The following is an 18,618-nucleotide window of genomic DNA, read 5'->3' as shown; positions in this document are numbered from 1 at the left end:
ACTCAATTTTTGAGGTGGGAAGAACTTTGCCAAGAAGGCATTGACTAGCTTTTCCCAAGAGTCCAGGCTTTCTTTAGGTTGAGAATCCAACCATGTTCTAGCTCTGTCTCTTACAGCAAAAGGGAATAGCATAAGTCTGTAGACCTCAGGGTCAACCCCATTAGTCTTGACAGTGTCACAGATTTGCAAGAACTCAGCTAAGAACTGATGAGGATCTTCCAATGGAAGTCCATGGAACTTGCAATTCTGTTGCATTAGAGAAACTAATTGAGGCTTAAGCTCAAAGTTGTTTGCTCCAATGGCAGGGATAGAGATGCTTCTCCCATAGAAATCGGGAGTAGGTGCAGTAAAGTCACCCAGCACCTTCCTTGCATTGTTGGCATTGTTGTTTTCGGCTGCCATGTGTTCTTCTTCTTTGGAGAATTCGGTCAGGTCCTCTAAAGAGAGTTGTGCTTTGGCTTCTCTGAGCTTTCTCTTCAAGGTCCTTTCAGGTTCAGGATCAGCCTCAACAAGAATGCCTTTGTCTTTGCTCCTGCTCATATGAGAGAGAAGAGAACAAGAAATGTGGAATCCTCTATGTCACAGTATAGAGATTCTTTGAAATGTCAGAGGAAAAGAAGAGTAGAAGCCAGAAGTAGAAAATTCGAACTTATCAAAGGAGATGGAGTTTGAATTTTGCATTAAGGAATAGTGTTAGTCCATAAATGGAAGGATGTGAGAAGAAGGGAAGTGATTTTCAAAAATTAAGTAAAAAGTTTTGAAAATATTTTTGAAAAAAACATTACTTAATTTTCGAAAATGAAAGTGGGAAAGAAATAAAGTGATTTTTGAAAAAGATTTTGAAATTAGAAATCAAAAAGATTTGATTGAAGACTATTTTGAAAAAGATGTGGTTAAGAAAATATGATTGGTTTTAAAAAGATGTGATTGAGAAGATATGATTTGAAAAACATTTTAAAAAGATTTGATTTTGAAAATTAAAAACTTGGCTAACAAGAAAAGATATGATTCAAACATTAAACCTTTCTCAACAGAAAAGGCAACATACTTGAAATGTTGAATCAAATCATTAATTGGTAGCAATTATCTTTGAAAAAAGAAAGAAATTAAATTTGAAAGAGATTTGATTGAAAAGATATGATTTGAAAAAGATTTGATTTTGAAAAACTTTGAAAACTGAAAAAAAATTGCATTGAAAAACAGAATCTTCCCCGTTGTGCCATCTTGGCGTTAAACGCCCAGAATGGTGCACATTCTGGCGTTTAACGCCCAAAACTATACCTTTTTGGGCGTTAAACGCCCAACCAGGTACCCTGGCTGGCGTTTAAACGCCAGTCTGTCCTTCTTCACTGGGCGTTTTGAACGCCCAGCTTTTTCTGTATAATTCCTCTGCTGTATGTTCTGAATCTTCAATTCTCTGTACTATTGACTTGAGAAGACACAAATTAAAAATATTTTTGGGTTTTTTAATAATAAGAACAAATCAAAATGCAACAAGAATTAAATAACAATGCATGCAAGACACCAAACTTAGCAGTTTGTACACTACTAACACTTACAAAATGAAAATGCATATGAGACACACAAAACACTCAAGTCAATTGAATTCAAAGATCAGAGCACGAAAATTATCAAGAATTACTTGAAGATCCTTAAGACACATGAATGAATGCATGCAATTGACATCAAACTTAAGATGAGACACTAGACTCAAACAAGAAATTTTTGGATTTTATGATTTTTTTGATTTTTTTGTGTTTTTCGAAAATTAAGTGAAAAATGTATCAAAATTCTTAATGAGAATTCCAGGAATCATGCAATGCTAGTCTAAGACTCCGGTCCAGGAATTAGACATGGCTTCACAGCCAGCCAAGCTTTCAAAGAAAGCTTCGGTCCAAAACACTAGACATGGCCAAAGGCCAGCCAAGCCTTAGCAGATCACTGCTCCAAAAGCAAGATTGATAAGAATCAACAAGCTTTTGTGATGATAAGTTGAAACCTCGGTCCAATGAGATTAGACATGGCTTCTCAGCCAGCCAGACTTCAATAAATCATCATGAAACTCTAGAATTCATCTTCAAGAATTTCGAAAAAAATAAATACCTAATCTAAGCAACAAGATGAACCGTCAGTTGTCCAAACTTAACAATCCTTGGCACTGATGTTACCAAAAGCTTGCTCAAAACTTGAACAATCCCCGGCAACAGCGCCAAAAACTTGGTGCGCGAAATTGTGAACAATACTTTTCACAACTCTCATAATCCCCGGTCATGAACCCCAAAAACTTGGTAGCTCAGTACCATGGCATTACACAACTTCGCACAACTAACCAGCAAGTGCACTGGGTCGTCCAAGTAATAAACCTTACGCGAGTAAGGGTCGATCCCACGGAGATTGTTAGTATGAAGCAAGCTATGGTCATCTTGTAAATCTTAGTCAGGCAAACTCAATTGATATGATGATGAACGAAAATAAACAATAAGATAAAGATAGAGGTACTTATGTAATTCATTGGTGGGAACTTCAGATAAGCGCATGAAGATGCCTTCCCTTCCGTCTCTCTGCTTTCCTACTGTCTTCATCCAATCCTTCTTACTCCTTTCCATGGCAAGCTCATGTAGGGTTTCACCGTTGTCAATGGCTACCTCCCATCCTCTCAGTGATTACGTCGCCTATGCTCTGTCACAGCATGGATAATCAGCTGTCGGTTCTCGGTCAGGCCGGAATAGAATCCATCGATTCTTTTGCGTCTGTCACTAACGCCCCGCCTGCTAGGAGTTTGAAGCACGTCACAGTCATTCAATCATTGAATCCTACTCAGAATACCACAGACAAGGTTAGACCTTCCGGATTCTCTTGAATGCCGCCATCAGTTCTAGCCTATACCACGAAGACTCTGATCTTACAGAATGGTTGGCTCGGTTGTCAGGCGAGCACTCGGTTGTCAGGCGATCAACCATGCATCGTGCAATCAGGAATCCAAGAGATATTCACCCAATCGAATGTAGAACGGAGGTGGTTGTCAGTCACACGTTCATAGGTGAGAATGATGATGAGTGTCACGGATCATCACATTCATCAAGTTGAAGAACAAGTGATATCTTAGAACAAGAACAAGCGGAATTGAATGGAAGAACAATAGTAATTGCATTAATACTCGAGGTACAGCAGAGCTCCACACCTTAATCTATGGTGTGTAGAAGCTCCACCGTTGAAAATACATAAGAACAAGGTCTAGGCATGGCCGAATGGCCAGCCTCCCAATGATCTAAGATAGCATAAAAATGAAGATAGCTACCCCTTGATGTCTCAATACAATAGTAAAAGGTCCTACTTATAGAAAACTAGTAGCCTAAGGTTTACAGAAATGAATAAATGACATAAAAATCCACTTCTGGGCCCACTTGGTGTGTGCTTGGGCTGAGCAATGAAGCATTTTCGTGTAGAGACTCTTCTTGGAGTTAAACGCCAGCTTTTATGCCAGTTTGGGCGTTTAACTCCCATTTTGGTGCCAGTTCCAGCGTTTAACGCTGGAATTTCTGAGGGTGACTTTGAACGCCGGTTTGGGCCATCAAATCTTGGGCAAAGTATGGACTATCATATATTGCTGGAAAGCCCAGGATGTCTACTTTCCAACGTCGTTGAGAGCGCGCCAATTGGGCTTCTGTAGCTCCAGAAAATCCACTTCGAGTGCAGAGAGGTCAGAATCCAACAGCATCTGCAGTCCTTTTTAGTCTCTGAATCAGATTTTTGCTCAGGTCCCTCAATTTCAGCCAGAAAATACCTGAAATCACAGAAAAACACACAAACTCATAGTAAAGTCCAGAAAAGTGAATTTTAACTAAAAACTAATAAAAATATACTAAAAACTAACTAGATCATACTAAAAACACACTAAAAACAATGCCAAAAAGCGTACAAATTATCCGCTCATCAGAATCTCACTGTGGTGACCAAACGTCCTCTGTGATCCATGCAATTGAGCATGATACCAATCCGTGTACTTCGAGGTGAAGCGTGAAACCTTATTAAACCTTTTGCACCAGCTCTGAGTACGAGCCATTTCCCTCTTACTCTTAAAGCCGCAGAGAGCTCTAAGCTGGCCATCTGTTTCAAGTAAACCATATTCAAGTGAAAAAATGCAGTTAAAAGTTAAGGATTGTACCCACTTGAAGCTTGTATTAGGTGGTAATGGCCTTGGGATAGGTGTTTTTGGTGGTTCTGTAAGTTCCGTTTCCTTGTGCTGTTCTGTGAATTCCTCCATTTCCTTGTAAGGATCTTCAATTGTATCTGTATCCTGGTCAAAGTCTTCTGTGTCTTCCTCATCACTTGAGTCATAGATTGGAGGTTGAGAGAAATCTACCTCCGCATCATCTTCATATTCACTTGGGGAAGATTCTTCGATCTTAGAGAATTCGCTTGCGGATGCAAGTTCATCACTAAGAGAACTAGACTTGTGACTATCATCATCAAGGGAAATTGCTTCTTGGATTATTCCGTCTGATTCCTCATAAACGACTTGCTTTGGAGATTGTACTTTATCCTCCTTAGCATCAACTGTGATGTCCTTGACGGGGTTCTCCTCAACTCTTGATTTCCATGGAAGTTCAGCATCTCCTAGATCTTCAACCAACTCTTCTTTTTGAACAATGACAGCTTCTTCTAATTGTTCTAGTACAAATTCATTCTCTGTCTTGTCCACTGGAGTCTCTAGTATTTCTTTCATGCTACGCTCTTCGTTATACTATCCACATGGAGCTGTGGTTGATCCTTGTATATTTGAGCGCCTAGAAGCCCATTGAATTAATGCTTGCTGTAGTTGTTGAACGGTTGTTTGAAATTTAATTACTGTTTCTTTGAGGCGATCCTCTGCTTCGCGGTTTGCTGGACTTAGACATGATACAAAGGGAAGTAGTGATGATTGGGAACGATTGGATTGGTATTGGGGCAAGGAAGGATCATATGGTGGCAAATGGTGAAGAGAAGCTTTTGAGTGTGGTGGTTCGAGGTTATGTTGAAAGGACGGTCTATATGTACGGGGTGGGGCTTGTTGGTAGTTACAAGGTTGTCCACCATGTCTTTCAGCTGGCTATGCACGGTAGAATGGTCTTTGTCCAGGATATCTTGGAGGGTGTTGTTGCCAAAGAGGTTGATTAGATCCTCTTGGTTCCATCCATCCTTGATTGGTCTGACCTTGATGCACATTCCTGCTGTAACTTCTATTTCCTTTAATAATATTAGAACCAAACTCAAAGCGAGAGGAGTGAGAGTTCATAGTAGCAAATAAAGGTAAAAAGGAAAAATAAAAATAAAAATAAATAAGCAAGCAAAAGAAAAGTATTTACAATAACCAATAATAAGGCACACGTTAGCAGTTCCCCGGCAACGGCGCCATTTTGACGTTAGGATTTTTGCCAGTAAAGAATTTCATAAAAATAGTCGCGTTGTAGATATAGTCTCTAAACCGACAGAAATCCCTTCGTACAAACGTTTTGGTTGTCACAAGTAACAAACCCCTTTTAAAATTGATAACCGAGTATTAAACCTCGGGTCGTCTTCTCAAGGAACTGCGAGGAAGGTATGTTCTTATTATTGGTTATGAGTTTGTAAATTGGGGTTTTGGAAGTAAGGTGGGAATATGTTATATGACAAATAATTTAAATGGCAATTAAAAATGAATAAATACTGTAAAGCAAACATTTGGGCAAGATATGAGAAATTGGAGGTCCAACGTAGTTATCTCTCTCTCAACTATAAGGAAAGTTGAATCTAAACTCCACTTGGTCAACCTTTACTAAAGCAAAGGAAAGTCAAGGGACTAATTAAATTGAACGTTGAATCCTATTTATTTTCTAAGAAAAGGTTGGGATTACTTAAGTTCAGCTCAATTAGCAAGATAACGATTATCAAATATGTTGAGTTTAATAACTGTTGAGTTACTGATTTCTTAACCAAAACCAAAAGGGGAAAAAGTAAAATTGCTAGAATAATAGAGGTGACCTTAGATGGAAGGCAATAGTAACTTAAATCAAAGAGAACAATCTTAACTGAAAATACTTCAAATATCATTAATTCAAAATAGAGATCTGTAACATGGAATAATTCATAAATCAATTCAAATATTAAAAGCAAATAAATAAATAAAAGTAAACTGAAAATAAAAGAACATTAAACCTGGATCCAGAGTTACTCTCAAAACAAGAAGAAATCCTAAATCCTAAAGAGAGAGAGAGAATCTCTCTCTAAACTAAATCTAAATCAAGAAAACTAGAAATTGGCGAGCTCTCTCTGAATGGATGCATTCCTCCACTTTATAACCTCTAATCTATGCTATCTGTGCTTGGATCTAGGCCAAAAAGGGCTTCAGAAATCGCTAGGGGCGTATTTTGTGAATTCTAATACGTGGCCTCTGTCACGCGTTTGCGTGGGTCACGCGTTCGCGTGGGTCACGCGGCCGCGTCGTCTGGAGCTTTTCCTTGCCATGCGGTCACGTCGGTCATGCGTCTGCGTCGTGGGTGTTCTACTTGAGGCGCGCGGTCGCGTCAGTCATGCGGCCGCGTCGCTGCTTCTTCGCTTCTGGCACGCGATCGCGTCGTCCATGCGATCGCATGGATACCAGTTTCCTTAAAGCTCCATTTTGCCTTCTCCTTCCATTTTTGTATGTTTCCTTTTTCATCCTTTAAGTCATTAAGCCTTAGAAAACCTGAGACTACTCAACACACTAATCATGGCATCGAATGGAAATAAAGGTAATTAAAACAATTTTTTAAAGCTTAGGAAACATGTTTTTCACAATATGACATAATAAGGAAGGGAAATTAAAATCATGCAATTAATGTGAATAAGTAGGTGAAGGATTGAATAAATCACTCAAATTAAGCACAAAAGGACTCATGAAATATGGGTTTATCAGTACCCTAATTATTAGACGACTGTGAAGCTTATGTGGTGCTTTCTTTAGTGACAGAAGGAAGTGTTAGGATTCAGTTTAGAAGGTGTGTTGGTGAAATGATTCTGTAGTGTAAATTGTAAATACTTATTGGCTAATGGTTGCATTAAGCAAGGTTCTTGTATTTAAGGTTGGCCAAAGTGCATGATGTGGCTGCAACTTTACTGCATCTGTTCTTGAAATAGGAAAATCTTTCGTAAAACTCAACCAGTTAGCTATGAGGATGTGTTGTTGAAATGATCAATTTTATGAACTGTAATTGGTTGTAGATTTGGGAAAATAGGCTTGGGCTCAGGGTTTGTCATACTTTTAGCCTATTTAAATGAAAGGCTGGGCATTTTTATTAAGTTAAATTGATTGGACCTGATTAAGAAGTGGTTTTATGTTATTTTTTTTTTGTTGGATGTTGATGTATTACATATTGTAGGCTATCATTGTATTAAGCTACATTTGGTATAGTTCAATCCAATAGAATATTAATATGTTAATTATTTTTTTCTTGTTGCACTTTTTCAAATCCTAATTATTTTTCTATATAATTATGCACTTTTGTTTATGTAGATTCAAGCTGCATTTTGAGCGGATGAAATCAGGAGAACTCCACCAATACCACAAGATGAGATGAGAGCAGGAATGAGCTACTTCCACAATAAATGAAGAACATAGGGATAAATGAGCGGATAATCAAAGAGTGGCTTCTAAAGTGATAAGGGATGTTTCTTTACTAGCTATAATGATGGCTGCTAATTTGTATTATTCTCAGATAAAAGATCTTATGTTTGAAGTAATTTATTTTTAGAGAAATAAATTTTATTTTTAGAGAAATAATTTATTATTCCCAAATAGAAGATTTTATGGCTACTAATTTATTATGGCAACCTAAATCTTGTTTAAGGATAATTTTTATTATTTAAAGAATAATTACATAGTATTGTTATGTACTTATTTTTATTTTATAATGTTTCACTAATTTAATTTAAAATATAGAATTATATATATAATTATATTATTAAATATTAGGTTTTAGAAAAAAATTAATATATATATTAAAAAAAATAGTAGTTATAGTATTAAAAAAAACAAATGACCTAAGACTACACTTATAAAAAGTAGCAATGGTATACAATGTGGCTACGCTTTACAGGTGATGCAGTAGCGTTGAAAAGTGTAGCCTATTCTGGCAAAAAATGGAAGCTGAAAAGCGTAGCCTTTAGTCCTGGACAGCATCACTTGAAAAGCGCACCCTATTCCCAAACGCCAAAAGTGTAGCCCTTGGTGCAGAAAAGCATAGCCTTTGAGAATAGGCAACGACCGAATATAAATCACCCCAAAAGCATAGCCGTAGCCCAGAAAGCGTAGCCATAGCCTAAGGCATCATTTTTTTTCACTTTTGGCTACACTTTTCAAGTGTACCTGAATGGGTGTTTTTCTTGTAGTGTAATTGGTACTTGGAAGACCTTTCTATATATATATGCAATATATATTATTAGCTTATTCAAATGCGGGTGTTATATATTCTTCAAATGTCATGTAAATATAACAAAGATAAAAAAATATTATTTTAGATATTAAAAAAGAGAATCTAAGAAAAATTCAATAAGGTGTTGCTTTAGGTATTAAAAAAAGACAACTGTAAATAAACCTACATAAGTGTTGTATTAGGTCTATAAAAAAGGCAACTTAAAAAAATCTGGACAAGTGTTGCTTTAGGTATATGAAAAAACAACTAGAAAAAACTTGCACAAGTGTTGCTTCAGGTATATGAAAAAGCAATTTAAAAAACTCTGGACAAGTGTTGCTTTATGTATTAGAAAATACAACTCGTAAAAAGTGTTGCCATAGTGTCTCATATAAAGCATTGTGTTTGGGTGCTCTAAGGCAACCCTTTCGCAGAGTTGCTTTATTTGCAGAAAAGGCAACGTTTTTTGAAGGTTGCTAAAAATAGGGTTCCCTTTAATATACAAAAGCGTTGCCTTAGACCAAAGGTAACGACCGTATAGCCAACCCCCAAAAAGCGTTGCCTTTTGTCGGAAAGTGTTACCTTTTATCAAAGGTAACATTTTCTCTTATTATAAGCAGCGTTTTTAAAGAGTTGCCTCGGCCCGAATTTGTTGTAGTGTAAGAAGGGTCAACTTTAGAAGTGTACATATATATTTATATATAAAATTCACAACAATAGTGCTTATCATACAAATGAAATCCGGTTAGTAAGTTAAAACACACAATTTTAATTAGAAGGTTAAAAAAAGGGAAAAAATCTAAATCAGACTGAATTCCTTTCAGTGCAAAAAAATCAGAAAAAGAAAAATATTCATGATACTTATAAAATTAATATAGACCTCATATATTAATAACAATTTTCAATATTTACCTCTACAAAAACAAAAAAAAAAAAGAAATAAATCATTCAATCAAGAAATAAAGAAATAAACAAAAGAGAGTATGTAAGATCTAGAACTTCTGAAAAAGGGCTATCATGAGCTAATTTCAAATTCAGTATTTTTGTAGCTTTAATTTCAGAAATTTTTTTATTAAGGAAAAATTAAAGCTAGTTTCGATTAATTGAATTTGAAATAAATTAAGGTTTATTATCCAATTTTACAATTATTGAATTATTTTCTATATTCAAATTATAGAGTTGGTAGTTATGAAATAATAAGAATTTTTATATGATTTGGATTAAATAATCAATATTTTAATATATTAATACTGCTGTTTTGGAAAATATAGAAATTAATTATATTATTTTTAATTACTATATTATCCATATTTTTATTTGAAATTACAAAACTACCCCTAGCTTAACCCTAACCATAATTTTCAAATAGTGAAAACCCTAATTCCTAACCCAGCCGCCGCACTCAACCTGCTTCCCTTCCTCCTATCATTCACACATGAAACGACAATCAGACAGAGGGGAAGAGAGGGATCCGAGAGAGCAGAGGAGAAGGTAGAGGGGCTACCGCCTCCCCGCAGCTGCCGTTGTATGCACCGCCGCTAGACTGCCTTTGATCTACCACATGCGTTGTCACCGTAAAGAGAGGGAGCAACGCGATCGAAGAGAGGAGGAGGAAGGAGACCCGTGCATCATAGGAGCCCGCTTCGTCACCGCCGTTGAGGTCCTCACCATCTCCGTTATTGGAGGTATGTGAACAGAGGGGAGACTGATGAGCGGATAATTTATACGCTTTTTGGATTTGTTTTTAGGTAGTTTTTAGTATGATCTAGTTACTTTTAGGGATGTTTTCATTAGTTTTTATGCTAAATTCACAATTCTAGACTTTACTATGAGTTTGTGTATTTTTCTGTGATTTCAGGTATTTTCTGGCTGAAGTTGAGGGACCTGAGCAAAACTCTGATAGGAGGCTGACAAAGGACTGCTGATGCTGTTGGAATTTGACCTCCCTGCACTCAAAATAGATTTTCCGGAGCTACAGAACTCCAAATGGCGCGCTCTCAATGGCAGTGGAAAGTAGACATCCAGAGCTTTTCAACAATATATAATAGTTCATACTTTATTCGAGATTTGACAATGTAAACTGGCGCTCAACGCCAGTTCCATGCTGCATTCTGGAGTCAAACGCCAGAAACACGTCACGAACCAGAGTTGAACGCCCAAAACACGTTACAACTTGGCGTTCAACTCCAAGAGAAGCCTCAGCTCGTGGATAGATCAAGCTCAGCCCAAGCACACACCAAGTGGGCCCCGGAAGTGAATTTATGCATCAATTACTTAGCTCTGTAAACCCTAGTAGCTAGTTTAGTATAAATAGAACTTTTTACTAGTTTATTAGATATCTTTGATTGTATTATTCAATCTTTGGACGTTTAGTTCTTTGATCTGGGGGCTGGCCAGTCGGCCATGCCTGGACCTTTCACTTATGTATTTTCAACGGTGGAGTTTCTACACACCATAGATTAAAGGTGTGGAGCTCTGCTATACCTCAAGTTTTAATGCAATTACTACTATCTTCTATCTAATTCGATTTATTCCTGTTTTAAGATATTCGTTGCACTTCAACTTGATGAATGTGATGATCCGTGACACTCATCATCATTCTCACCTATGAACGCGCGTGACTGACAACCACTTCCGTTCTACCTTAGGCCGGGCGCATATCTCTTGGATTCCTTGATCAGAATCTTCGTGGTATAAGCTAGAATTGATGGCGGCATTCATGGGAATCCGGAAAGTCTAACCTTGTCTGTGGTATTCCGAGTAGGATTCCGGGATTGAATGACTGTGACGAGCTTCCAATTCCTGAAGGCTGGGCATTAGTGACAGACGCAAAAGAATCACTAGATTCTATTCCAACCTGATTGAGAACTGACAGATGATTAGCCATGCTGTGACAAAGTATTTGGACCATTTTCACTGAGAGGATGGGATGTAGCCATTGACAACAGTAATGCCCTACATACAGCTTGCCATGGAAAGGAGTGATGAAAAACTAGAAGGAAGAAGTAGGAAAGCAGAGATTCAGAAGGAACACAGCACCTCCATACACCTATCTGAAATTCCCACCATTGAATTACATGAGTAACTTTATCTTTATTTTCTGTTTGTTTTTTTATCTTTATTTAAACCAATAATATCTTAATCCAGTTAAATCCGCCTGACTGGGATTTACAAGATGACCATAGCTTGCTTTATACCAACAATCTCTGTGGGATCGACCCTTACTCACGTAAGGTATTACTTGGACGACCCAGTACACTTGCTGGTTAGTTGTGCGGCGTTGTGACAAAGTGAGATTCACGTTTGAGAGCACCAAATCTTTGGAGCCATTGTTGATGATCACAATTTCGCCTATCAAGTTTTTGGCGCCGTTGCCAAGGATTGTTCGAGTATGGACAACTGACGGTTCATCTTGTTGCTCAGATTAGGTAATTTTCTTTTTATTTTCCTTTAAAAAAAAGTTTTCAAAAATCTTTCAAAAATTTTTTCTTTATTTTCGTTTTTCAGAAATATAATTTTAGAAAAAAAAATAATAATAAAAATACAAAAAAATCATAAAATCATAAAAACCAAAAATACTTTTTGTTTCTTGTTTGAGTCTTGAGTCAATTTTTAAGTTTGGTATCAATTGCGTGTTTTAAAAATTATTATGCATTTTTCGAAAAATTCATGCATTCATAGTGTTCTTCATGATCTTCAAGTTGTTCTTGGTAAATCTTCTTGTTTGATCTTGATGTTTTCTTGTTTTGTGTCTTTTATTGTTTTTTCATATGCATTTTTGCATTCATAGTATCCATGCATTAAAGAATTCTAAGTTTGGTGTCTTGCATGTTTTCTTTGCATCAAAAATTTTTCAAAAATATGTTCTTGATGTTCATCATGATCTTCAAAGTGTTCTTGGTGTTCATCTTGACATTCATAGTGTTCTTGCATGCATCATGAGTTTTGATTCATAATTTTCATGTTGTGAGTCATTTTTGTTGTTTTTCTCTCTCATCATTAAAAATTCAAAAATAAAAAATATATCTTTTCCTTATTTCTCTCCTAATTTTCGAAAATTTGAGTTGACTTAGTCAAAAATTTTTAAAATTAGTTGTTTCTCATGAGTCAAGTCAAATTTTCAATTTTAAAAATCTTATCTTTTCAAAATCTTTTTCAAAAATTAAATCTTTTTTATTTTTTATTTTTTATTTTTCAAAAATCTTTTTAAATATTTTTCAAAAAAATCTTTTTCTTAATTTTATCTTGATTTTTGAAAATTATACTAACAAGTAATATGATTGATTCAAAAATTTGAAGTTTGTTACTTTCTTGTTAAGAAATGTTCAATCTTTAAATTTTAGAATCTTATCTTTTAGTTTCTTATTAGTTAAGTAATTAATTTTAATTTTAAAAATTAAATCTATCTTATCTTATCTTTTATATCATATCTTTTTCAAAACTTTATCTTTTTCAAAAATTTGATTTTAAAATATCTTTTCTAACTTCTTATCTTCTTATCTTTTCAAAATTAATTTTAATATCTTTTTCAACTAACTATTTGACTTTTTGTTTGTTTCTTATCTTTTTCAAAACCACCTAACTACTTTACCCTCTTTAATTTTCGAAAATATCTCATCTCTTTTTCAAAAATTCTTTTTAATTGTTTTAAATTTTAATTTTAATTATATCTTATCTTTAATTTTCGAAAATCATTAACTACTTTTTCAAAATTATTTTCGAATTCTCCCTCTCTTCTCTTCTTCTATTTATTTATTTATTTACTAACACTTCTCTTCAATCTCTTCATCTCCAATCACTGCCTCTATCCTCACCCTTGTGATTGGATTCTCCACTCTTATTCCTTTCTTCTTCTACTAATAATAAGGATCCTCTTTGTCCAGATATAGAGGATTCCTCTTCCTTTTTCTTTTTCTCTTCTCTTTCATATGAGCAGGAATAAGGAAAAAGGCATCTTTGTTGAAGCTGATCCAGAACCTGAAAGGACTCTGAAAAGGAAACTAAGAGAAGCTAAATTACAATAATCCAGAGGCAACCTTTTTAAAATTTTCGAACAAGAGAAGGAGATGGCAGCCGAACCCAACAATAATAATGCAAGGAGGATGCTTGGTGATTTCACTAAACCAACGTCCAAGTTTGATGGAAGAAGCATCTCAATTCCTGCCATTGGAGCAAATAATTTTGAGCTGACATCTCAATTAGTTGCTTTGATGCAACAAAACTGCAAGTTTTATGGACTTCCATCTGAAGATCCTTATTAGTTTTTAACTGAGTTCTTGCAGATTTGTGAGACTGTTAAGACAAATGGAGTAGATCCTGAAGTCTATAGGCTCATGCTTTTCCCTTTTGCTGTAAGAGACAAAGCTAGAACATGGTTGGACTCACAACCTAAAGATAGCCTGGACTCCTGGGATAAGCTGGTCACAGCCTTCTTGGATAAATTCTTTCCTCCTCAAAAGTTGAGCAAGCTTAGAGTGGATGTTCAGACCTTCAAGCAAAAAGATGGTGAATCCCTCTATGAAGCTTGGGAAAGATACAAGCAGATGACCAAAAAGTGTCCTTCTGACATGTTTTCAGAATGGACCATATTAGATATATTCTATTATGGTCTATCTGAGTTTTCTAAAATGTCATTGGACCATTCTGCAGGTGGATCCATTCACTTAAAGGAAACGCCTGCAGAAGCTCAAGAACTTATTGACATGGTTGCAAATAACCAATTCATGTACACTTCTGAGAGAAATTCCGTGAATAATGGGACGCCTCAGAGGAAGGGAGTTCTTGAAATTGATGCTCTGAATGCCATATTAGCTCAGAACAAAGTGTTGAGTCAGTAAGTCAACATGATTTCTCAAAGTCTAAATGGATGGCAAAAATGCATCCAACAGTACTAAAGAGGCAGCTTCTGAAGAAGCTTATGATCCTGAGAACCCTGCAATAGCAGAGGTAAATTACATGGGTGAACCTTATGGAAACACCTATAATTCATCATGGAGAAATCATCTAAATTTCTCATGGAAGGATTAACAAAAGCCTCAACAAGGCTTTAATAATGGTGGAAGAAACAGGCTAAGCAATAACAAGCTTTTTCCATCATCTTCTCAGTAACAGACAGAGAATTCTGAGCAGAGCCCCTCTAATTTAGCAAATTTAGTCTCTGATCTGTCTAAGGCCACTTTAAGTTTCATGAGTGAAACAAGGTCCTCCATCAGAAATTTGGAGGCACAAGTGGGGCAGCTGAGTAAGAAAGTCATTGAAACTCCTCTCAGTATTCTCCCAAGCAATACATAAGAGAATCCAAAAGGAGAGTGCAAGGCCATTGATGTAATCAATATGGCCGAATGCACAAGGGAGGAGAAGGACGAAAATCCTAGTGAGGAAGACTCCTGGGACGTCTCTCAAACAAAAAGGAGTTCCCTATTGAGGACCTAAAGGAATCTGAGGCTCATATAGAGACCATAGATATTCCACTAAATCTCCTTCTACCATTCATGAGCTTTGAAGACTATTCTTCCTCAGAAGAGGATGAAGATATGACTGGAGAGCAAGTTGCTCAATATCTAGGAGCCATCATGAAGCTGAATGCCAAGTTGTTTGGTAATGAGACTTGGGAAGGTGAACCTCCCTTGCTCATTAGTGAACTAGATACATGGGTTCAGAAAACTTTACCTCAAAAGAGACAAGATCTTGGTAAATTCTTAATACCCTGTACCATAGGCACCATGACCTTTAACAAGGCTCTGTGTGATCTAGGGTCAGGCATAAACTTTATGCCACTCTCTATAATGGAGAAACTGGGGATCATTAAGGTACAGCCTGCCTTATTCTCATTACAATTGGCAGATAAGTCAGTAAGACAAGCCTATGGATTAGTAGAGGATGTGTTGGTAAAGGTTAAAGGCCTTTACTTTCCTGCTGATTTCATAATCTTAGACACTAGGAAAGAGGAGGATGAATGCATCATCCTTGGAAGACCTTTTCTAGCCACAGCAGAAGCTGTGAGAGATGTTAACAGAGGAGAATTAGTCCTTCAATTGAATGGTAACTACCTTGTGTTTAAGGCACACGGCTATCCTTCTGTAACAAGGGAGAGTAAGCATGCAGAGCTTCTCTCAGTATAGAGTCAAACAGAGCCCCCACAATCAAACTCTAAGTTTGGTGTTGGGAGGCCACAACTAAACTCTAAGTTTGGTGTTGAACCCCCATATCCAAACTCTAAGTTTGGTGTTGGGAGTCCACAACATTGACCTGATCACCTTTGTGGCTCCAAGAGAGCCCACTGTCAAGCTAGTGACACTAAACGAGCGCTTGTTGGGAGGCAACCCAATTTTTATTTATCTAATTTTATTTTATTTTCATTGTTCTTTTATGTTTTATTAGGTTCATGATCATGTGGAGTCACGAAAAAATATTAAAATTAAAAACAGAATCAAAAACAGCAGAAGAAAAATCACACCCAGGAAGAAGGAGTTACTGGCGTTTAAACGCAAGTAAGGAGCATCTGACTGGCGTTCAACGCCAGAACAGAGCATGGATCCGGCGCTGAACGCCAGAAACAAGCAACATCCTGGCGTTTGAACACCAGGAATATGCCCTGAGGAAAGCTGCCGCTGAAAGCCAGTAACAAGCATGGAACTGGTGTTCAATGCCAGAAACATGCTACACATGGGCGTTGAACGCCCAGAACGTGCATCACTTCGGCGTTTAAACGCCAGAATGGTATGCTAAGGCATTTTACATGCCTAATTGGTGCAGGGATGTAAATCCTTGACACCTCAGGATCTGTGGATCCCACAGGATCATCTCAGGATCTGTGGACCCCACAGGATCCCCACCTAACATATTCCCACCTTACCTCCTAATTAATCCTATAACACACTTTCCCAAAAACCCTTCACCAATCACCTCAATCTCTCTTCCCAATTACCCCCTTCACCACTCACATCCATCCACTCCTCCCCATAAACCCCACCTACCTTCAAAATTCAAAAATCTTTCCCACCCAAACTGATGAGCGGATAATTTATACGCTTTTTGGCATTGTTTTTAGGTAGTTTTTAGTAAGTTCAAGCTACTTTTAGGGATGTTTTCATTAGTTTTATGTTAAATTCACATTTCTGGACTTTACTATGAGTTTGTGTGTTTTTCTGTGATTTCAGGTAATTTCTGGCTGAAATTGAGGGACTTGAGCAAAACTCTGAAAAAGGCTGACAAAAGGACTGCTGATGCTGTTGGAATCTGACCTCCCTACACTCAAAATAGATTTTCTGGAGCTACAGAACTCCAATTGGCGTTCTCTCAACGGCGTTGGAAAGTAGACATCTAGAGCTTTCCAGCAATATATAATAGTCCATACTTTATTTGGAAATTGACGACGTAACTTGGTGTTGAACGCCTAGTACATGCTGCTGTCTGGAGTTAAACGCCAGAAACACGTCATGATCCGGAGTTGAACGCCCAAAACACGCTATAACTTGGAGTTCAACTCCAAGAAAAGCCTCAGCTCGTGGATAGATGAAGCTCAGCCCAAGCATACACCAAGTGGGTCCCGGAAGTGGATTTATGCATCAATTACTTACTCATGTAAACCCTAGTAGCTAGTCTAGTATAAATAGGATAAGTTACTATTGTATTAGACATCTTTTGACAGTTTAATCTTTTGACTTTTTAGTCTTTGATCATTCGGTCCTTTGATCATTCAGGGGGCTGGCCATTCGGCCATGCCTGAACCTTTCACTTATGTATTTTCAACAGTGGAGTTTCTGCACACCATAGATTAAGGGTGTGGAGCTCTACTGTACCTCAAGTTTCAATACAATTACTATTACTTTCTATTCAATTCTCTTTTATTCTTATTCCAAGATATACGTTGCACAACACTTTGATGAATGTGATGATCCGTGACACTCATCATCATTCTCACCTATGAACGTGCGTGACTGACAACCACTTCCGTTCTACTCTAGGCCGGGCGCATATCTCTTAGATTCCCCAACAGGATCTTCGTGGTATAAGCTAGATAGATGGCGGCATTCATGGGGATCCGGAAAGTCTAACCTTGTCTGTGGTATTCCGAGTAGGATCCCGGAAATCCGGAAAGTCTAACCTTGTCTGTGGTATTCCGAGTAGGATTCCAGTATTGAATGACTATGACGAGCTTCAAACTCCTGAAGGCTGGGCATTAGTGACAGACGCAAAAGAATCAATGGATTCTATTCCAACCTGATTGAGAACCGATAGATGATTAGCTGTGCTGTGACAGAGCATTTGGACCATTTTTATTGAGAGGATGGGATGTAGCCATTGTCAAGGGTGATGCCTCCAGACGATTAGCCATGCAGTGACAGCGCATAGGACCATTTTCCCGAGAGGATGAAAAGTAGCCATTGACGATGGTGATGCCCTACATACAGCTTGCCATGGAAAGGAGTAGGAAGGATTGGATAAATGTAATAAAAAGTAGAGATTCGAGAGGAGCACAGCATCTCCATACGCCTATCTGAAATTCCCACCATTGATTTACATAAGTATTTCTATCTTATTTTATTTTCTGTTTATTATTAATTTTCGAACTCATCATAAACTATTTAATCTACCTAACTAAGATTTACAAGGTGACCATAGCTTGCTTCATACCAACAATCTCTGTGGGATCGACCCTTACTCACGTAAGGTATTACTTGGATGACCCAGTACACTTGCTGGTTAAGTTGAATGGAGTTGTGATCACATATGCCAAAGAGCCATTAAATAAATCTCATGCAAATACAAAGAGGGCAATCACAATTTCGTCCACCAAGTTTTTGGCGCCATTGCCGGGGATTGTTCGAGTATGGACAACTGACGGTTCATCCTGTTGCTCAGATTAGGTAATTTTCTTTTTATTTTCTTTTCAAAAAGTTTTCAAAATTTTTCTCTTATTTTCGTTTTTCTAAAGAATATTTTCGAAAAAAATTAATAAAAATACAAAAAAAAATTAATAAAATCATAAAAATCAAAAATATTTTGTGTTTCTTGTTTGTGTCCTGAGTTTGGTGTCAATTGCATGCTTTAAAAATTTTTCTTGCATTTTTCGAAAATCTCATGCATTCATAGTGTTCTTCATGATCTTCAAGTTGTTCTTGACAAGTCTTCTTGTTTGATCTTGATGATTTCTTGTTTTGTGTTGTTTGTTGTTTTTCATATGCATTTTTCGTTTGTTAGAATCCAT

At 36.9% G+C, this 18,618-nt stretch overlaps 1 non-coding gene across 1 annotated transcript; it reads right to left on the bottom strand.

Moving 5' to 3' along the window:
• Nucleotides 1-13,873: 13,873 nt before the first annotated feature.
• LOC112804463 (small nucleolar RNA R71) lies at nucleotides 13,874-13,977 on the bottom strand. Its single transcript, XR_003203078.1, has one exon. It is a non-coding gene; the product is annotated as a small nucleolar RNA R71 (small nucleolar RNA).
• Nucleotides 13,978-18,618: the final 4,641 nt, after the last annotated feature.

Source organism: Arachis hypogaea, chromosome 5 (assembly GCF_003086295.3).
Source record: "Arachis hypogaea cultivar Tifrunner chromosome 5, arahy.Tifrunner.gnm2.J5K5, whole genome shotgun sequence".
Lineage (NCBI taxonomy): Eukaryota > Viridiplantae > Streptophyta > Magnoliopsida > Fabales > Fabaceae > Arachis > Arachis hypogaea.
This window is presented reverse-complemented; position numbering and strand designations above follow the sequence as displayed.